Below are 6,893 nucleotides of genomic sequence, written 5' to 3'. Positions count from 1 at the left end.
CCAAAAGGTTGTGTCAGTTCATTTGTGCCAAAACAGCTCAGAAGAAAAACTTCCCAGAAAGTCTCAATTTTCCTAGAATAGGATTTCTCAACTAATAACACATTTACTGGCATGTTTTCCCACTGCTCGTTGTCATCTCTGATCACAGATGGAAACCCAGTCCTTGAGCTTCGCTAAAGGCTTTTCTCTGCATTCAGGGAGACGGCTTTAACTTTTAAATACATGCAGCAGCAAATTATACTAAATTGTAGTAATTAGCCACCTATATTATTCCAGCATAGTCTTGAGTCCAGTTTTAATCTGCTCTGCCTCAGCTTCTGTCTCCTCTCCGCTTCTAGAGTTGCTTCAGATGATGCAGTGCTGCCTGTGTGGTGTGTAGCATAGGTAAGGGTGGGAAGCAAGCTACACTCCCCCATTTCTTCACACCCCCAGTGGTAAAAAAAAGTGGGGTAGAAGATCCCTTGGAAGGACTCAGGTATTTGGGAAGAGAGCTGAGGATGTTTCAGCATCTTTGAAAGCATTTCTTTATAATCAGACTTAAATCGCCAGGTAAGATCTGGTTTGGTGGAGAGGGGAGAAAAGCATCACCTCCATCCAGATCTCATTGATCCTCAGCCATCCAGCAAAATAAAACAGTACCATGTCCATGGGTGGTGTTGAGATATTTGTATGCCTGTTACCAGAAAAGATTTACACCATATCGTTCATCTCTACTTCAAAATTGGTTTTATCTTCGTGGCTATGGCTTTAGCTTCTCTGTTTCCCTTAATCCTAAGAAACTGCCTTTACCATAGAGATAGAATAGTTTTTACCAAAATGTCAAAGTTAATATGCAAGAAAATACCAGCCCCAAACAAATGGTGAAACATTATATAGATATATTAGAAAATATTCCTAGCCTAAACCTGAATTCCACAATAGAAACAGCATTTTCTTTTTCTGCCACGTCAGGGGCTGGGGGTGTAAAACATTACCCTTGCGGTTGCATACAACTTGCAATACCATATGAGTACTTTTGGATAACCATAACAGGATACTATCAAACCAAATGCTTTTGAATGGATGACTCACTTCTCAACAAACTCCTAGTTCTAGCTCTAATCCATCCATTATTTCATTATTCAGTATCACTCACTTGAAGTTGCCACGGACCCTATATCACTGCAAGAGAGCAACCTCACTAGGAGTCAACTCCCGCCTCAGAATTTTGGACAAGCTATTTCCAAGCGAAGAGACCCATGCTGTGGAACAGCAGAGTTACTGAAATCTCTGCCATGCTCAGAGGAAAAGGCTCAACTAGAGGCAAAAATAAAGCAAACTGTTAGATTTCTAATAAGTACAGAGGGTGGGCATAATACTTTTTTAAAAAATCTCTTTGTCCAAAGTGGAAAGTCAGACTAAAGGTTCTACATTTCCTCTGCTTTCAGGACTTCAAGAAATTTAGCAGATGACTATGCAAAAAACCCCACAAACCCCAAAACAAACAAAACACAAAAAAACCCAACCCCAAACCAACCAAACAATAAAACCCCAACCAACCACCCCAAAAAAACCACCCTCCCCCACCCCAAAACCCCAGCCAGAACAGGAAAGAGGACTTTCTAAGTTAACATAAAGATGCTCATGAACACACAAAATCGTAACAGACCATATACAGCCTGAATATGGAGAACTTCAATTAAAAGCATAAAGAAGCTCATGACAGGGGTTACAGATGTGCTAAACACAAACACATGGTCAAATACACAATAATGCAAAAAATCCTCCCTCAGCCAGTACTAATTGCAGAGACAACTAGTTATTAACATGCCTATGAAGTTAGTGAAGAGTAGTTTAATTACAGATTTTTGTCAAATCTCTCAGGCAACATGTCTTTCAGTTTTGTTGTGCAGTTGTGTAATCATAACTTCAATAATCTTTAGATGACTTCTTGTTAAACAAGAAACTGAAACATCACAAGTAAGGCCAACTCTAAATGATACTATTAGCTTTGCAGCAATTATGCTAATAGGCATCGCTGCACATGTATCAACACTGTAAATCTTCCCAAAGTCTGGGAAATGAAAGGAATGAAATAGAGTTGTTTGCGGTCACAGGTCACACCATCAGATGTATGGTAGTCATTTGGATTCAAGAAGGTACAAGAAGAGAGTGCCTCATTTGCATTCAGATCTTAGGGGGTTTTGTTGTTTTTTGAAGTTTAGTTTAAAATGCGAAAGTAAAATATTACGCAAGTGAGATTAGGTACTGCCAGTTTTTCTAGCCCCTCACAACACTAACGTTGAGCTGGACTGTCCCATTCAAAGGTAGGTATAATCAGGCCTACTTCAATGCCATCGCTTCTCTGTCACCATCATTGTTCCAGTCTCAGATTAATGGTGCTGCAGGCAACAGGTCACACACAGACAGACACACACAGACACAGACAGACACAGACACACAGAGACACACAGAGACACACACACACACAGAGACACACACAGACACACACACACACACAGAGACACACACACAGAGACACACACACACACAGACACAGAGACACAGACACACACACAGACAGACAGACACACACACAGACACACACAGACACACACACAGACACACACAGACACACACAGACACACACACACACACACCCCGCCCACCCCCCAACCAAGCAGCCAAACGAGCCATCAAAGTCATGCTATGCCTGTTAAAAAAACCCATCAAGTCCAAAAGTAAACCAAAGCCAAGAACTCTGTACATCAGCACAGCTACAGCTTCGTCATCACTGTTAATACATTGATTTTCACTGTAAGAAGAAGAAAAAAAAATCGACACTTGCAAAATATATTAGACATTAATTTCAGAAATTCCTTAATGCAACAGAAACAATGTTTTAGCTCACCACATGTGCCCACTGTTTATTCCAGAGCCAGTTTTGTGATAATGCCTTTTCTCACAGTTCAAGACCAGACCTGACCGTAAATCAGCACCGAATTCAGCTTCTTGCTGAAGTCTTCCAAGGGGACGACATCCCAGGGCAGCTTGGATGGCTGGCTCAAGAAAAAGCGTAAGCCAACATCTTCTGATCCTTAGCCCCATGCCTTAAAAAACGGCCCTCCTCCTCGTGCACCAAATGCAAGGATACTCTACAAAAAGACCCCAGACCACAGATACCACTACAAAAAAACGGGTGAACAATTAAATTCATAGCAAGGTGCAACACAGCCTGCAAAGGCTAGCAGCAAGCGTGCTTGCATCCTAATCCTAAATTTTACCCTATTCCTTTTATGAGGAAACAAACCCACCACCCACCAACCCTCTCCATAACTAAATTTTTGCTTCAACTCTTTATATAGTTTTCCACTGCACCGCTTTTCCAGAGCTTGTTGGTGCCACTCTGGCACTGGCCACAGAATTCCTGTCCACACTTGTTAGCTGAGTGCTGAAACCAGGGGTAGCTGCACTCCACAGCGTACAAGGGGAAGGAAGCTCACTGCAAGGCAGATCAAAGGCTAAATCCTGCTCCTGGTTGGCTCCTTTACTTTTTTTTCCTTCTTTTAAAAAGAGCTCTTTAAGGGCTAAGCCTAACCTGTGCTCCTTCATATTGAGCTGCCAGCGAGCTGAGCTAATGGTTAAAATGTCTTCAAGATCATCACTCCTTTCATTTATGCAGGGAAAAAAACAACCACAAACAGCATTTTTTAATCTTTAGTTCCTAAACTTATATTTACATACCTAAGTAGAAATGGGACTATTTTGAAAAAAAATTTGGAAATTTCACTTAAACGGGATACACCAGTTCATTGAATATTGAAGTCTGCTCCTCAGAAGATCATACACTGCGTTTGTGTGCCCAGGGAACTTGCAGCCCTGCTATGCTTAATGCACTTTCAAAGGTGCTACCCCATGCCTAACTGAACACCATTTGTTTTGATGTTTTGGTCTCAAGTATGATGATTTTTTTTAAAAAACAACACCACGATTTACATGTATTACTTATGAAGATAACCTCAGCAGAAGGCTGAATCACGATTTTGTTGCAATTATCTCCAGACTCACATTGATGTACTCAAGCAGGCCAGTGTGAGGCATCTCCAAAACTTCCAGGCCAGCAACCTTCACCACTAACAGGTAAGGAAAAAAAATAATCCTGAACAAACATTTCAATTAGTCTGTATAACTTTTAACTGTGTAAATCCACAGCACAAATGCACAGAAACAAGTAGTGATTCCTTCCTCCAAAGTATATTCCCTGAAAGTAGCATAAAAATTTGAATTCTTACATAATTTAAAGTCTGGTAGGAGTTCAGGAAAAATAAGGCATAATTATACTTTCCTCCTATTCTAGCTATCTGATTAAAAAAATAATGTAGTAAAGGCAACTTTCAGCTGCCCAGTTGTATTTGGTCGCATTCAGTACCAATGATCAGCTTCCAGATGCCCACATAGTTTCTGTAAAAAGGGGTTTAGAATAGAAATCTCTAAGTTACCTGTAGCTTTAAGTGTTGTTCCTTGGGCATCTAGTGGCACTGTTGGATTACACAGCTAGTCGCTAGCTAGTTACAGCTAGTTCAAGAACAGCTCAACACACCTGCAAAGTCTACCACTAAATTTGAAAAAAACACTGAGATGCCCTACTGTGAGCCTTTTATTTTTTCAAATCAAAAGCATTTTATTTCATACTTAACAGTCCTCAGCCAATTCTACAAGTAATACTAAGCCCGGTTCTACTTTGTATTTCACCTATTAAATATCTTCAAAAGACTGGATTCCCACACCCTCTCCCGAACTGCAATCAAGTCACCTGGGTACCCTCTGCAAGCCACACACACACACACTGCACCAGCCAAAAAAACCCTCAAACAGCACTTAATATAATCTTATTATAATAGAAGGACTGGCCTTTTTCAAAATTTACAAAATCTTAATTGTTTCACTGCAGGTAGAACTTACCAGTAGAAGGCTTGGCGACAACGATGGACCCTGTAAGAATCTTCCAGAGCAAATCGCTATGATACTACAAATGCCGATTTTACAACTGCAAAAAAATGTTAAAGCGTCTCCGTTTTAGCAACTCTGTATTTTACGTTCTAATGGTATAGGATTTTTTTCTATTCCATTTTAACATAGTAAATATTTCAAAATTACTGTTTTTTTAATGTTCTACTTTTTGTTATTATACACAGAAGCAAAAGGCATTGACCCATGCCTTCTGGTTTAGAAACTGAAAAATAGTTCTACTGGCTTACTAAATTTGGCACCACAGTGAGATAGTTATTTTGCAAGATGGTATTACCAAAATGTTTAGTATTTCTTAAGTATGTACACTGCAGATTACACAACTGTACACTTCAGTTAACTTGATTCTCATAAAAAAGATGAAGCAAACATAGATTGTCCCTTTCAAATAAAACATGGGAATTTTCTTGTACAGACCATCTAATAAGAAAACCACTGGCATCAGAACAGTCTAGCTCTGTTTATCTAATGAGGAGATGGCAAAAGCCTTTCAGCTAGTCACGCATCTGATACCTGCTGTTCTGCTTCTGTTACTGAGAAGTAACATCAAGGATGCTGAATCATAAACATATAATGGGAAACTTCTAATGTAAAAGACACTGTTCATAACCACCTCAAGCACCTTCTTTTTGTCCTGCTTTGCACTTTATCAGGTTGAGACCCGTACTCAAACTGGCTTTTTGTTTTAACTGAACAAGCAAACAAAAACCTCACAACTTGGTATTTGGTTCATCTACACCCAATCAAACACAGTAATTTTGTGGAATATTTATTACACTAATTGCTGGACAAACCAGTTTTTTGTCGTCATGGACCACATTAGTATTCCCATGTAGTAAGACAGACAACAAGAAACTAACTTTAAGAAGCAGCATTTGGTGCAATACAGAGAGACCAAGAGCAGATGCAAGAAATACGGAGGATTATCTCCAAATGTAAGTTCACTTGTGGGTAGTGCTCAGCTTCTTAAGAGCTACAGGTGTAAAATATCCAAACAGATTGAGTGATACTGCTTTCTAAAATTACACACTGATACTGTATGGCAATATCTTTTTCTGGAGCAAATAAACATCCTTTGGCTTTGGATGGCACAAACCTCTACAGTAAAGGAAGGAATGGAAGGTTTGCCCAGGGCTGCCAAGTCTCCAAATTAGTTTTGAAAGGCTATTATATATACATACACAAACACACACCAATTGAATGCTGCAGTCAGTAACAGCTAAGCTTAAATTTCACTGTGATAAAAATCTTGCTTAGCTCATACTGCCACGTGAAAGCTATAGAGCTGCCCATCACCCCCTGTTTAGGCTTCATGGAGCAATGAATCCTGTTACTTAATTAAACCAGCACGTTGCAATTCATCTGTACACCCTATGTGTGGCACTATGTCACAACTACCATACGTGAAGGGATTGTTAATATTTCTTTTTTTACATAAATACAAATCTCGGTAAAGTAAAAAAAGCTAATGATCACATTTTTACCTTTTAATCTTTTTCAATGTCACTCTACAAATCTTTAGCAAAACAGAACAGCTGTGTTTCCACCTGCAGTTCACAAGGTAATAGTGATTATGTCACAGTGTGTAAAAGTGTGGCGATTGGTACTTACCAGATAACAAGTTGTTCAGATTATAGCATGAAATGATACCAAACCATCTTTAGAGTTAATCTTAGTGCACAAGGCACTGAGCTCTTCTTTTGATTTTTGTGAGCAAGATTCTATATATTTGTAAAAAGACCTATTACACGTGTACGTATATTTGCAGTTTTAAAAGATTTGTTTATGACATACACCAATGAAAACTATATCCACAACTGGTTTTAGTGAAAACAGAACAAACTCACCTGTTTGAAAAAGAACACTTGACAACCACCACTCTCAAA

This window comes from Falco cherrug, chromosome 1 (assembly GCF_023634085.1).
Source record: "Falco cherrug isolate bFalChe1 chromosome 1, bFalChe1.pri, whole genome shotgun sequence".
NCBI lineage: Eukaryota > Metazoa > Chordata > Aves > Falconiformes > Falconidae > Falco > Falco cherrug.
This window is presented reverse-complemented; position numbering follows the sequence as displayed.